The sequence below is a fragment of the Acinonyx jubatus genome, chromosome C1 (genome assembly GCF_027475565.1).
Source record: "Acinonyx jubatus isolate Ajub_Pintada_27869175 chromosome C1, VMU_Ajub_asm_v1.0, whole genome shotgun sequence".
Taxonomy (NCBI): Eukaryota; Metazoa; Chordata; class Mammalia; order Carnivora; family Felidae; genus Acinonyx; species Acinonyx jubatus.
Window position 1 is genome coordinate 142,348,422 of NC_069381.1, and position 16,490 is coordinate 142,364,911.

The window sequence follows — 16,490 nt, forward strand, 5'->3', positions numbered from 1 at the left end:
ACTTGCTATATTACTTAATATTATTTTATTGCCATGTTACTTAATATTTTGCACAGCATTTTTTTGCTAAAAATCAAGCAATTTCCCAAGCTTATCAAATATGATCCTGACCAATGTTTTCTAAAGCATACCACAGGACAGATGAATGATGAACAGGACTGATTATTCTTTTGTCACTATTAAAAGCACTGAAGTGAGAAATCTGCAGCTTGAAATAGAAAACAAATATAATCAGTGTTCTCATGGCAACAAATGCTGAAGCCATTGTCTTCTCCCGTGAACCACCACAGGATGAGATTGAGGTTCTGGGGTAATACTAGTGGCAGTAAGTGGTAACTTCCCTGTTTATTAGAAATGCCCTTCTGTACTTAACCATTCTCTCCCTCTTTCATCCTTTTCTGAATATAATGTAGTCTTTCTGCATCAGTTTTTTTTCAGAAGTTTCAGATACTTTTCTTAAAAATTGTGTGTATAACATTGTCCATTTGCTATGGATTTGGGGTTTTGTTGGGGATTTTGAGGAGCAAGGATTTGGAAACAGTAAACAGGGTTCCAATATTTGGCTAAACCAGCTGTTAACTCTGGGATCTTAGGTAAGTGAACAAGTATACTAGAGCTATAACTAGACTGGGTTGTTTTAATTATATAAAATATATACAAAGTGCCTTGGTTTTGGTAAAGGCACAGTAAATGTTGGTTTCCTTTTCTTCTGTTTATATACATTATGTAAGAGGGACCAAATTATTCTACATTATTCATTCATTTATTAAATAATTCACTGGAATACTAATCATTATACCCAATGGGTTCTACTACCAATTCCGTGTGTGTGTGTGTGTGTGTGTGTGTGTGTGTGTGTGTATGGTGGAGAGTTCCACACACCATCAATAAGCTGTTCTTGGCTACCAACAGGGTTTCCCTAAGAATTCAACTAAATTCTGGCTTGATCTATCTGGAGATGAAATCAGATTCCACAGTTTAAGGGTTCAGTCCTACAAGACTGCCTCCCGTCACACTTGAGATGCCAGTCACGAGCCATATAGATACTCATGTCCTACTTAAATCAATCACCGTACACATATATGAGATTTAAAAATGGCCATAAATGAGAAGTTCCCACCACCTCCTCTTGGGCTTAGTTAATTTGCTAGCGTGGCTCAAAGAACTCAGAGAAACTTCCAAAGAGATTTTACTTACTTACTAGATCACTGGCTTATTATAAAAGGATATAACTCAGGAACAGCCAGGTGGAAGAGATACACAGGGCAATGTCTGAGAACAAGGCGCTGAGCTTCCACGCCCTCTCCAGGCTTATCACTCACCTAACACCTCCAAATTGTTCAGCAATTGGAAATTCTCTGAACCCTGTGTCTTTGGTCTTTTTATGGAAGCCTCATTACATATGAGCAATTGACTAAATCACTGGCCATTGGTGATTTAATAATCTCCATCCCCTCTCCCCTCCCAAGAGGTCAGGGGGTAAGACTGAAAGTCCCAACCCTCTAATCCAATGGTTGGTTCTCTTGGCACACAGTCCCCAGCCTTAGGTGCCTTCTGAAAGTCACCTTATTAAATAACATATAAGACACCTTTAAGCTTTTGTCACTTAGGAAATTCCAATTGTTTTTGGAGCTGTGAGTCAGAAACCATGGACAAGAACAAATATATGTGAGAAGCATATTTTGGTCATCTGAATGACCAAATATGTATTTTTTTCTGATAAATCACAATATTATAGACAGTTATAAATGCACAAAAATGAATAGTAATAGCACAGAAGAAGATAGAAAAATGAGGGGAAATGGGAAGAAATAAAGATGAAGTTCTAAAAGCAGGTGACAACGACTCATAAAGATTTTCATAAATTAATGCACAAACATACACAATTGCTTTTGGACTTCATTGAACATGTTTTAAATATATGAAAGGATACTTTTTAAATAAATTGTAGGACTCCAATGTAAACTGGAGTAGAAAATTCTACTCTAAAATATAAGCCTTTGGTGGGGTGCCTGTGTGGCTCAGTGAGTTGAGTGTTTTACTCTTGATTTCAGCTCAGGTCATGATCCTGGGGTCATGGGATCAAGCCCCATGGTGGGTTCCTCACTGAGCGTGAAGACTGCTTGGGTTCTTTCTCTTCTCTCTCTACCCCTTCACCTCTCTCTCTCTCTCTCTCCCTCTCTCTCTCTCTCTCTCTCTCTCTTTCTCAAATAAATAATAGAAGAACAATTTTAAATATACCTCTTTGGCATATTGATTATTTAGAGCTGGTTATTTTTAAGAAATATCAGACACAGCTTAAACTCTGAAAATGCAGAAGTTACCTCTTTATGTAAGAGATGTTTTCATTTATAAGGGAGATCTTTGTTTGTAAAGTTGTATCCCTCTCTATACCTGGAAAAGAAGAATGACTCTAAGTCTCTAGAAACTTTTATTCTGCATAACAACCTATTCTTGTTTACTGTGTTTTTCCTGGTATCCTCCTATAACTGATTCCCCTCACACGCAGCTTCTTTTGTCCTTAGTTGGAGATGTTAGTAACATCTCCAAAATGTTAGCTTCAAATATTTTTGAGTTACTCAGTTTTCCCGGGATATATTTTATGTATACAAGAGGTATAAATATTATTAAATATAAATGTTATTAAACTTTTGTTTGTTTTTCTCCTGTTAATCTATCCTTCATTACATGGTGGTCTCAGCTAAGAATCTAGAAGGGTGGAGGGAAAATGATTCCCTTCCCCAACCCCAAATAGAGTTGACTGATCTTGTGTACTTACTTCTAGTCATTTTCCAATCCCAATGAAATGACAGGGGGAAAAAATGTGATCATGAGAATAAATTCACAACAGTACTAAGCAGCTGGAAAAGTTCCATCAACAAGACAAAATAGATAGGAATTCAAAAAGTTATAAAGCAAATACTATCAGTGTGAGACAGAAACCCAAAGGGACTGAGGATTCTGCCAGCTCAATGTAGAAAATCCCAAAAGCTGAATTTTTCTGGTAGAAACATAATAATTCCATCATCAGGACTGATGGAGGCTAAGCAAAAGAAAAGGCTATGATGAAGAATTTTGCAGATTTAATCTATGCATATAATTCTCCAAATAAGATGGATCTTGTGACAAGGAGATTCATAGAGTTGGTACTGGAGCCAGAGAGGTGAAACAGTACCACAGTTACTGTTAGGCCACCAGATGGTAAGCCATCCTCCTTAGAGTAAATGGTAAGTTAGTCACAATACCAGTGGAAAGGAGCCCTCTTGGCAGGCCTAGCTCTCCCCTGCACAGCCCCTGGCCCCACCTTCCCCCTGACATACAACCAACTTCTCATGGTGAGATTTTCTCTAATTTGAATCTCAGACAATGTCATCTTTTCAGGGAAGATTTCCATGACCACCCTACCTAGATTAGGCCTTCCTTTGTATTCTCTATCTAAGCCCTTATTTGTTTTTATTAGAATTTTTGTTAATGACTTGAAATTATTTTATTTGCTTACTTCTGTTTATCTGTCTCCCTTATTTCAAATGTAAGCTTTATCCCTGTGACCTTGTTTCTTATTCATGGTGCTATTCCCTGCTTTTTCCACAGCCTGGCACACAAAAAAAGTTGCTCAATAAAAGTTTGTTGACAGAATGAGTGAGTAAAACACACATGGAATATTTAAAGATAAGCCATGTTTTTAGCAACAAGGAATATATTATTTCTTTAGAAATTATATGGGCTATGTTGTGTAAATGCAATGCAATACTCTAGAAATTAGTCACAAAAAGCAAAAAAAAGAAACAAACAAAATCCATTTCTATATAAACCCCTTATACATAACTGTTGAGATTAAAAAGAAAAATGCAGGGGTGCCTGGGTGGCTCAGTTGGTTAAGCATCCAACTATGGCTCAGGTCATGGTCTTGCAGTCCATTGAGATTGAGCCCCACATTGGGTTCTGTGCTGACAGCTCAGAGCCTAGAGCCTGCTTCAGATTCTGTGTCTCCCTCTCTCTCTGCCCCTCACCCGCTTGTATTCTGTCTCTCAATCTCTCTCTCAAAAATAAGCAAACATTAAAACAAATTTTTTAAATGCCACTGAAATTATAAATCTTAGAAATTTATAGATTCTATAGATGGAAAGAAGGGACTATATAGGTAAACTGATGGAATCAGTTGGAATAAGCCTTAAGTATATATTTATAAAATTATGAAAGTTTGGAGAAAGTAGAAACAAATGAAATAAGTTGCTTTTTAAAATACAGGAGACTTAATAAAAGCAACAACAGAAATAGCTTAAAATAAATTTAAAACTATGAACTTAATAAAACTAAAAGTTGGTTTTAGGCAGAGGAAAAATAAAATAGCAAACTTGCGGTAAGTCTGATCAATACCAGATATATTAGTCTCTTTGGGCTGCCATAACAGAATATCACAGACTGGGTGGGTTAAACAACAGAAATTTATTCTCTCAGTTTTTGAGGTTAGAAGTACAAATCAAGGTGTTGGTAGGTTTTTTTCCTGAAGCCTTTCTCCTTAGCTTGAAGATGGTGGTCTCCTCACTGTGTCCACACATGGCCCTTCCTCTCTGTGATGGCCTTCCTGCTTTCTCTCCTGGTATGTCATAATTTTCTCTTCTTATAAGGATACCAGTCCAATTGGATTAGGGCCCAATCTGAAGCCCTTATTTTTACTTACTTACTTCTTCAATGGCTCCATCTCCAGATACAGCTGCATTCTAAAGTATAAGGGTTAGGGACTCAGTATATGAATTTTGAGGAAGAGCACAATTTGGTCCCTAATACTTGGGAACAGATATTAAGAAACCATATTAAACGTGAGAAAAGGGTTAGAACCACATATGTGGAAAATAAACATTTTAATAAAAATTTCATTAAAACTTTTACCAGTAAATTTAAAACTTCATTAATGGATGCAGTAAATCTCATAAAATCAAAATATCCAAAATTGGCTCATGAAACAGTAGAAGATTTGAATCTTGTACTAATTTAAAAAATGGTATCCAAATCTAACTCTCCATCCTAGTTTCTAACCTTAAAGTCACTAGACCCAGGCAACTTCAAGTAACATAGTTTTAACGTATATACATTTTCCCCCAGAAAACAGAAAAATATAGTTTTCTAATACTCTGTAAGAGTAATATCCCTGATTATACAACAGTATAAGAATAATAGAAATACAAAACAAAATAATCACATCCAAAATTAATTAAAAATAATTACAAATAGCCTATAGACCTTTGTTTATGCAATCCAGCAGAGTATAAACAGACTAATACAATATGTCCCAGTCATCCTAAAAGTGTGTAAGAATAGCACTAGACAACATATAAGCCTAAATATTTTAATAAATTAAAATACTAAAAACATTAAGGAAAGATAAATAATATATTTGATATGACTTATTAGATATTCCTAACTTAAAAACAGTAAACCAGAAAAACAAAGAACATGTCCAAACTTGATAGACCAGAAATATACAAGAAACATTACATTTAGGGTTGTAATATTAGAAATATTTCCTCTAAAATCAGTCAACTATTTAAAAAAATGTCTTATATTCCGACCTCTTACAGTCTAATAAAGAAAAATACATGTAGATTAGATTTCTATTTGGCCAGAATTCTCTTAGGAGGTATTACATTCTTATTAGAGCCTTGACATTAATATCCCTAAGTATTCAGATCTTTGTGTTACATTATCCCAACACATGTCTCCCTATGCACACGTACTCGTGCATGCGCACGTGTGCGCGCGCACACACACACACACACACATATACACATTGTATAATTTAAATATTATTTAAAAACATCTGGTAATCCATGAATCTAGAATACAGGGTACCATAAGCAACTATCTATGCATTTTAGAAATTGTCTACTACTGAATAATGTATGGACTGCAATTGAAAACTCTATTTTCAATTAAGACTCTTCTAACAGAAGACCCTCATGGAACTATTGACAGTTTGTATTACAGGTTCCCTGTGTCAGCACAGCACTGTTAGCAGACCTAACAGTGATAAGATATTTTAGGATCAGTTGCATGCTTATTATGGGGAAGACACTGTCTCGTGGCATAATTGGCTGTTCTTAATAAGTAAGATTTATTCCAGTGTAAAATATGAGCTGTGAAAGATACTGAGGGTCCATTAATAGCAATCTAACCCTACAGATACTCTTATCAGAACACTGCTTCTAATGACCACACCAGTACAGCACATGTTTCTTATATATAATACCAATAGATATCAATCATCCCTCCAAAAAAAAAAAAACCTTAAAATATAATTATTCAATATCTGTCTAGGAATAGTGCTAAATAGGTCTCTGAGTCCAATTTCTCATTCACTCTGCCCTGTGTTATGGGCTAGAAACCTGAAATTACGTTTCTTAGACTCTCTTGCCAGCTGTTTGGTGGTTAAGCTCTACTGAAGTGAGGCATTTGTACTCGAGTAGAATTCTAAGAAGAAGCCATGTCATTGTTGCTCTGTCTTCTGAGGTCTTAGATAACCTGCTTGTTTATCTAACTTGGTGACATTTCCACTACATTCTGCTAACACAGTAGTGGCCTTGGAGATGGGCTCTGGGTAATTCTACTCTCTGTTTCATTTCCTGACCCTTTAAACACTTTTGTAACCAGTTCTTTCTTCTATTAACTACTCTTTGTTTGAAATGCTAGAGTAGTTTCTGTTTCTCTGGATGGATCCAATGAGATACAGAAGGATTTGAAGACTTTAGAGGGTTATAGAAGACAAATATAAAATCTGAATAAACTAGGAAGTCTAGTATTGTAGTTAAGAGTTTGGGCATGTAAGTGCTAAAGAAATACAAGAAGCTATTATTTATTCTCTTTATTTGATGGACAATAGTGCCATTTTAGAGTTACTCTCAACCTGTATTAACTATAGAGGTTTGTTAGTTTTAGGAATGCTGATAATTGTAATGTCTAACTCTCTGTGTATGAGATCTCATGTTTCTTTCATTATCTAACTAATTGGCTTATGATGGTTCTGGAAATCTACCACATTTTTCTTGTCTATAGCCTTTTTGGCTGTATTAGGAAACTAGGTTTTCCTTTGGCATAAAAAATTTTTGCAAATTAGGATTTAAAAAACCGCATCCTAAAATTATCTCTTGAAATGAAAATACTCTTGGAAACTATTTACCAAGAATATATGACTCAGGATATATATTCATTTCAGTGATGGTATTTTGTAATTGATACCAACATTCATCAAAACATACTTCTTGGAGAGCTTCACCTTCTTCACTTTCAAGTAGTCCATTAATTCTGAGCAGTTTTATATTTTCCAGTTTTGTAGACTACACTGGAAGCCAACAAATGCCATAATTACTGTGGAAGGAGTTTGGGAGTGAGTGTGGAGTGAGCGGGGGTAGGGTGGGGTGGAGAGATGTTTATGTGAGAGGTTAAATAGATGAATTACAACATGGAGTTTTATGTGAAGTGGATGCCACAAAGGTAATGAAATTGGTAGGTGTATGCAAGTGGAACATTTATTTATTTGAAATTGTGTTATCATTTTTTTTCTAAAATATGTGCTCTGTATATACAGATCTGTTTCAGATCCACAGTGTTTGTAAAATAAGTACAGAAATATAATAGCATACACATTACCCAAGGAACCATACACTTCCACCTAAAGTGTTAGAATTGTCCTGCTGAGCAAATGATTCCTGGCAGATGAAATGTTATATGAGCTATTTTTAAAAATGCTCAGATGTATCACAATGCTCTTCAAGAAATACATACTTTAAAACCTAAAGGTGTGTGTGTGTGTATATATATATATGTGTGTGTGTGTGTGTGTGTATACATATATATATATATATTATTTTTTTAAGTGTGTACTATTCCTCTAAATAGAAAGTCTAATACAGAAAATAGAAACAAGTTAATTTCAGTTCTTAAAATTTCATGTAACAAGTCTGCTGGAAACTTTTGTAGAATTTGGTGAAGAGAGCTTGGCACGGGGGTTGAGAATTTATATTCTAAAGTTGTGTTGCACTGCTTCATATGGACAAAACCAATTGTGGTGGCTCCCTATTCTTATTCAGGCAATGAGAGAAAAAAATAACTCTTCCATTTGATGGATGGAAAAGTGAAAAATAAACTATTTTATTAATGCATTTTTAGAAGTTTATTTATTTTGAGTGAGAGAGAGAGCAAGAGAGAGAGCATGTGAGTGAGAGAGGGGTAGAGAGGGAGGAGAGGGCTCTGTCAATGCAGAGCCCGACATAGGGCTTGAACTCATGAACCTTGAGATCATGACCTGAGCCGAAATCAAGAGTTGGACGCTTAACCAACTGAGCCATCCAGGGGCCCTATATTTAATTAATGCTTTCTGTCTCAATTTTTAAATTAATAAAAATACATGAAAATAACTTCATAAAACTATCTTAAGGTTGAAATATGAGAAATCTAAGTGTATAGTCCCTAAACCGCTCATAATTGGGGGTGCTATCTTATTCCATTCAGAATCATTGTTATGGATTATATGAGGTACAGATAGTAAGAAGCACCTGTTAATAGGGTAACTCTATTCTCATGATGAGCATGTAAATCTGCAGAACTCTTTACTTTCTTCTGGCTTGAAATGTTTCTGGCCTTGTTCAATAGCAAGAAGCCTCTGAAGAATGGTTTCCTTCTCACCAGGAGAATGGCCTCTTCCTTGGCTGTTCAACCATGTATGAAACCAAACAATATACAGAACGCTAGCAAAAACAGAGTCTGGAAAAATAATGTTATCTTTCCTCTCTCTGAATTGCAAATATATGAAGGATTATGGGAATGAAGGTGAACAATCATATACAGCACATGTACAAAACAAAAATAATGTAAAAATTGTTTTTATTCATAAGGGGGTTGATTTTATTTTAAGTAATCTCTACACCCAATGTGGGTCTTGAACCCACAACCCTAAGATCAAAAGTCTCATGCTCTACCTACTGAACCAGCCAGGCGCCCCCATAAAGAGTTCAAATATACACTCTGAATCCTCTTCTGTTTTCCATAGTTGATTTGTTTATTTGTTTAGCCAGTAGGATTCATGGAGTGCTGTTAGGGGGAAACATTTGTGGAAGGTAAAGAAAGGGAGCAAAATTAGGCAGAGAGAGATACAGTCTTAACAAAGTATCAGCTGACTTTACTAGGATAAACTTTCAGAGCTACCCCAAGCTGGGTCAAAAGGGCCGGTCCTTTACCCCATGTCATTTAGGCATTTCTTGTGGTCTGCCTTGAGAAGAAAGAATGGCCTTGGGTGAGGCACCTATTATTATATAAGGCAATCCCCCAAAGGGACTAATAGGTGAGGAATATGTGTTGGCAATATTCCCAGCATTTGGGATAATAAGGCTTTTAATTCTAAAGGGTGTCTAGGTGATATAGGAAGCATCCTTTACAGACTAATCTTTTCAGACTCCTTGATGTCTTGACCATCATTTCTGAGAGTTCTGTGTCTTTGGTCACCATGACTTTCTCAGGCTATTTACTGTCAAATTGACCAAGGGAGAAAAGAGTGGCACCCAAGTTAATCACTTAGGTGCCAACCATATTCTTAAATGCTCTCCCTGTTTAATAGCAACATGACTTTTTCCTCGTGATCAACGTTAATAACTCATTTCAAAATGGTGACTCTTCTTGCCTGCTAGTCCCTTGCCACAGGAGCCTACGTGCTCAGGTAGCAATTAGAGTTTATAGTTCAATGGAGCACTTGCCAAATCCCCGACAAAAGCATTTCCTAGAAGAAGGAAATTATTTTGTTAGAAATTAAAAATATTATATTGAAAGTATTTTCCAACCCAGAATATTTTAAGAGCGAAAAGGAAAATGGTAGACAAATGTGCTATATGGTGATATGACTCAGTGAAAATAATTATGCAACTGTTGCTAGAGAAGAAAATCTTGTTTGATATAATGGCATGTAGAGTTTTATTTTAATGGAGTTGTTGATTTTTCTATGCTATTTTGTTATGACTGATGATTTATGAGTGGTGCATTAACATGAAATAAAGTTATCTTCTTTTTGTGTGTATATGTTAGAACATCTATGCAAAACAAACCTTTTGATAGATAGATTAGCTTTGAGGACTTCACAATTTTTACCATAATTCAAAAATAATAATTTTAGACAAAGGCTGATGTTATTGTATCTACTCTGTAAAAGAGCAAAATAAAAGAAATAATGAATCCATTATAAATACACTGAGACATTCCTGCTTTGAGCATGTGTTCTGAATAACACGTAAAAATAGTATTTTCCATTGAGTAGATTTTTTTTTAATTGCTGATCTAATATCAAGAATGCTAGTGCCTTGGAATATCCCAGAATGCAAATGAGTCAAAATTCCTCTTTTGGGCAATGGAGGAAAAGGGAAGAAAACTCTAAGATTACAATATTTAAAATTATGTATGATTTGCTGACATATATGTATTTATGAGACTACATAATATGCATTTATATATGTAAGAAGAAATTGCCTTTTCTAAGAGTGTGTATGCACCTGAAGCTATACTCACTGTAGACTGGATATTTAAAGAAACTGATGAATGATTTACATGTTCTGTGTATACTCAAGGGTTAATTGCCCTGAAATAAAATCCCTTGTGCTTTTAAGGTAAAGGTCTAGAATTTCTGACTATTGAGTTGTCTTTATAATCCTCATTATATATATATATATGTGTGTGTGTGTGTGTATGTATATATGTATGTATATATAATATATATTATTATAATTACATATAATATATAATCTATATTATATATTAATAATATAATCCTCATTATATAATTAATATATATAATTCCCATTATATATATTATATTCCTCCAGTGGATTTATTATTTATTTCCATTCTTCCATTTTTATTTAACTGCAACATCAAGTTAACTATCTCCGGTTCTTCCATTTTCTTGTACAAATAAGGAAGCTTCCCCACAAAGTCAGTTTAGAGTCATGCTTGCAAAATATTGGCTAGTTGCCAGTAGCTGGGTGCTAAGAAGAGTGATGCCCTCTTCCAATATTTTTTCATAGATGCTTTGCTGTAACTATAGAATATTGAGGTATTTGTGTAATTGGATGTTCAATATTTTGCATTCTTAACTTTGGGGAATTCTTAACTTTTGGGAATGAACATTCTTATTAAGCAAGAATAGCACAACTTGGAATTTTCTCAGCATGTGGAATTTTAAAAACCTTGTATTATTACCTTTATCGATGAATGAACTAAGTGGTTTTAACTAAAAAGAAGTAATCCAATAGTAATTACCACTTACTTTAGATTCCTAATTTTAATGTAGAAAAGTGATATCATCTTTATTGTGGTCAAAGGGTTGAATCATAGTTTATTTTTTTTCTCTTATCATTATGATTTTCTATTTTTTTTAAATAGATTGGACCTCTAACTCTGGTGTTTTTACAAGAAGATTTTCACTCAGGAGTCTCACTAGAAAATTCTAAGCTCAAATAATTTTTTTTCTTGTTTAGTATTCAATCATTGAACCTTAATTAGAAAGTACTTCTAACAAAGAGTATATAAAAACCAGTATCAAAAAACTTGTATCATTCCTTTTAGGTCAATGCATGAAATACTTTGATAGGAAAAAGCCACAGCAGAGAAAACAAGCTGGTATTTCTTCAAAGGCATAGGTCACAAGTACTTATAGGTGGAAAGATACTGAAAATTATGATTAATTCCTGTTACATAATGATTAATGATCAAGAGAGAATCTATCCTAAAATATTTGGATTCTGCTAGTGTTATTAAATCAAAGATAACAGACTGTCTGCATCACTGGTGATCTAATCACAGGAAATAACGTTAATCAAATATTTAACATTGGCTAATTCTTCCATAATTTCTACAGTATACTTTCTTTTTCACAGTAGCACACAGTATTTCAAAAACAGTAGACATAAAAGGAAACTTAGTTCTTCCATGGTATCAGAAGAACCATAAGCTCAACCATCATTTTTTTTAGGTATCAGCTCAACCATCAATAACTCAGAAAAGATTTCCTAGTCTCAGTGATCAATTTATCTAAATTTTATATTATTATAGTTTTATTTATATCCAGTTATTAATAATTATCACAGTTGTAATTTTACATTTTGTGAAAATATGTGATGGTTGGCTCTCCTATTAAGCTGTGAGCTAAAAGACAGGTATTTTGTTCTTTGATTTTAGTTTCCTTTTCTGGTGAGGATCAAGATGGTGGTTTCATCATTCTCCAACCAGTAGAGTGCATGGCAGGTAGAAAGCAGAATAAATGTATTTATGACTTCATTGACTGAATAATAAATAAGGAAAGAATTGAAAATCCTTACTGATTTTAATGATCTAGGTAGCTGACAGGTTGAAAAATGGAGAGAACCCGGTCAACAAGGTCCAATGTTTATTTTAGCATTTCCCCTCAAAACATCAGAAAAAATAGCAGTGAAACATAAAGTGCATAGGCAAGGTTGAAGAGGATTAGTTGTGGTAACCAAAGCCAATAACCCAACAACATGTTAAAGAGCTGTGTACACCAAAAATGAGAGAAAACACAGCAATACGCTCGGTGGATGCTTCACTGAAATCTGAGAAAAAGATGGGTGTGGGTGGAATAATGATGAAAAGCAATATACAAGTGGCAAGGTCCAAAGCCAAGAGGAAAGTATGAAAATTGGGGCAGTAATAGCCTGTGCAAGCAAATAAAAAGATTTCAATCATTGTATGAAATCTGCACTCTAAGCATTGAAATTTTAAATCCTCGTTAGCTATTCTATTGTGTAATTAGGGTTGAGAACCACAGACTAAGAAAATTTATCTTCATATACTTAACAATGTAAACATTATGTAAAATTCCTACTACAAATAAAAAAAAAATAGATTTTGCATACTAGCAAATCAGAGAAGAGAAAATATGGGTATTCCGGTTAACTGGTAACCGTAGAAGTGGAAATTAAAGCACTGTTGAATATTAGTCCATATTCAGATAGTCTTAAGCAGTAAAAAAAAAAAAAAAAAGAACTGTAGTTATTACAGAGGATGTAGAAAATAGAAACATCTATAGATTACTGATTTTAATGTAATAACAAAATTACTTAGGAACATTTGGAGTTAGGACTAAAGGCTTGATTAGTTTTTATACACTTTTGGCAAGAATATTTCATCAATGATGCTGGGTATTTCATACTGCATCATATCAGGAAGCATGGGGTGTTAGGTAGTAGCACTCGTGGTGTTAGGTTTGATTATTAGGTTATGGTAGTCACAGTCAGATATTTCTCTGGAAAGCCTTTTCCCTTGCATTCAGAAAGTAATCTGTCAGGTAATGTGCAAATATCTGCTTCATCAACCTTTTACCTCATGGTTTTATTATCTATTAATGATACTTATATGAACTAATTACTTCATGGAGGGTTGCAAAATTGTGATTTTCTAATTCTGCCATTTTTTCTTGTTTTATTAGCTAGTATTATTACCTAATGATGAGACTTTAATTATCCACTGGGATGAATTCCAGTGTCTTATGAAAATGCAGGGCAAATGATTAGTTTTTTATCTTTAATTCCAATTTTGGAGTAAGGAGTTCCTGTAATAGTCAACCTGGTTAATGATGTATTTTTTTTTCCTTTTGGTTTTTTGATTTTCATTACAGGTTTATATGTATTCAGTGTGTAACCATCAATTTCAGATGTTATTTATTTAGATGTTTATATTTTACCTCATTTGGTGATAAGTCTGTTTCCAGGGTCCATTTGATACAGCATCAGTAATTTTTTAAATTTTTCTTGCTTTCTGACATGAGAAGATGTCCCACAATTCACCTGTATTTTCCCTGCCCTTTACTTGGAATAGCAATTGTTCCACAAAGCCCTTATTTCTTTTAGCTGGGTATGTTATTGGAAACAAAGATTTGGGAACAAAGGGTACTTACTATTGAGCAGTTACTGAGATAATTCTACTTACTTTCAGCAAACAGAGCTAGGAATTTTTTTAATAGGCATGATGTATTTATATTGATATTTTTTATTTAGTGTGCTTGATATAATATCTGCATCTCTTTTCTCTTGCACTGAGAATCTTAGTACCTAATAATGTTAATATATAAACCTAATTACTTATTTGATTTATCTTATAGTATGATTAGAATGGTGTGAATATTACATTGGTAATTTATAACTAACATTATACCTATTTAGTTAGATTTAAGATTTCTTTGCTGATCTCCCTTCCTCTCTTTTTTTCCTTTCTTCCTTCCTTTCTAATCCCCTTCTTTCCTTCCTTCCTTCTTTCCTACTTTCTTTCCTTCCTTCCCTCCTTCCTTCACATATATACTACTAAGAATGTACAAAATACAGTCTTTAAAATCTCTTGATATAATATCCCTCCCTCTGTGGTTAATGTTAACAAACTGATAAATAGCTAGAATCATTTATATCTATCTATTTGAAGTTTTAGTGTTTGCTTTTTAGGTAATTTTATATTACTGAATAGATAAAGTATATCTATAGCTCAGGGTAAAAATTATGTAGAATTTTTTATTCAGAGAAGTGTCTTTTCCTTTTTTATTTCTAGTACATTTTCGCTGTCTCGTGTAGTTGTCTACTTTAGCTTTAGGTTTATATTTCCAATGCTTCTTTATGCAAAAGTAAGCAGATATGCATGTGTTTTGTGTACTCAATTTATACAATTTCTTCTTTCTTATAGAAAATGCAACTACTATGTGAACTGTTCAGCTTTTTGCCTTTTTTAACTTAAAAATGTACTTTATAGATTACTCCCTATTGGTGTACAGATTTTCTGTCCTTTTTTAGTTGCATTTAGTTCCATTGTGTAGGTAATTAAGTAAATTAATTAAGTAAATAGTTATTTTCAATTAGTGCCCTATTGATATACATTTAATTCATTCTTTTTGCTATAACAAATAATGTTACAATGAATGATCACATGCATCCATTGTTTTGTTGTTTTGTTGTTGTTGTTGTTGTTTTTAATTTACATCCAGGTTAGTTAGCTTATAGTGCAGCAATGATCTCAGGAGCAGATTCCTTAATGCCCTTTACCCATTTAGCCCATCTCTGCATCCATTGTTTTATACTTGTACAGAAATAAAAGGGCAAATTCATCTATAATTTTGTTAGTCTCAGGACATATGTGTGTTTTAAATATTAATTTTAAAATAATTTATATATTCAAATAATATTGAATACTATAATTTATAAATAAATTCAAATTAGAGTTTAATGAATAGAAACAGTGTGTGAAGACTACTCTTGAGAAGCTTCATGGTTTATAGAAAAGTAAGGTGACAGAAGGATATAATTATTTTAAAAATATAAATATAACTTTTAAAAGAGTACTTTTATATTCTATGAATATGCACTAAATGTACCAAGTGTTTAACTTACACAGTGAAAAACCTTATGTCTTACATACCAAAAGTATTCTTGCTAATCAATTAGCTATGTTAGAATGTAATGCATTAAAACTATGCCTCTAAAAATAAATTTCATAGCTTTTTTTCCTACATACATTGGTCAGATAAAATAGAGTATAACCAGAAAGTCCGTTAAAATCTGTCTAGAAATGTTGCTTATTTCAGGATCTTTTTTTAATAAGCAATTCTAGGAGAAGGTAACACTCTAGAAGCTTCCCCTTTACTGCCTTTTTAAAGACACATTATAGTTTGAGTTTGTTATTTCTGAAACCTTGAAATTTACTAGAAGTTGTTTCCTAGAAAACAACAGATAAATGAACTCATTTATTGTTGGTGTTACTTTTGTTATGTTAACATACAGTAGGTAAATTTACAGCATTTATGATCTGACTTTCTATCTCAGTTGCCACGCTCAAAATGATTTTTACACTTTAACCTGTCTTCCTATTCACCCTCAAAAGGTGATTTTCCATTATTTAGTGAATATTTATGAGAAATGGCCTGTTTTAAATGACCTTTAGACAATTGATGCCTTATTAATCTCTTCTAGGGACTGTCTTCATTAAAATTTAAGCAAGGGTCTTTAAAAAATTCTATGAAAGTAACATTGATTAGTCAAAACAAGAAAAAAGAAAATTAGCTGTACTCTGTAAAGTGTTAGCGTCTGAGAAAATTGTTTAATAACTCTACATCAAAATTTCAACTTACATAATCAAAACATAGCAGTATTCTATGCACCATTCATTTACATTTTTATCTCTCAAGAAAATTATGGTAATTAAATAAAATTGGTATGATTATACTCTACTTTTTTTGTTGAGGTATCATTGACATATATTAGTTTCAGGTGCACAACATAATGATTTGGTATTTGAATACACTGGGAAATGATCACCACCATAAGTCTAGTTACATCCATCACTACATAAATTTACATAATATGGGATACGATATTGTTGAGTATAGTCACCATGTTGTACATTATATTCCCGTGAGTTATTTATTTTATGACTGGAAGTCTGTGCCTCTTGACCTCTTT

The 16,490-nt window shown here is 33.4% G+C and overlaps 1 non-coding gene across 1 annotated transcript; it reads right to left on the reverse strand.

Annotated features, from left to right (window-relative positions):
* Positions 1–8,917: 8,917 nt before the first annotated feature.
* On the reverse strand, positions 8,918–8,990 carry TRNAK-UUU (transfer RNA lysine (anticodon UUU)). Its single transcript has one exon. It is a non-coding gene; the product is annotated as a tRNA-Lys (tRNA).
* Between the last annotated feature and the right edge of the window lie 7,500 nt (positions 8,991–16,490).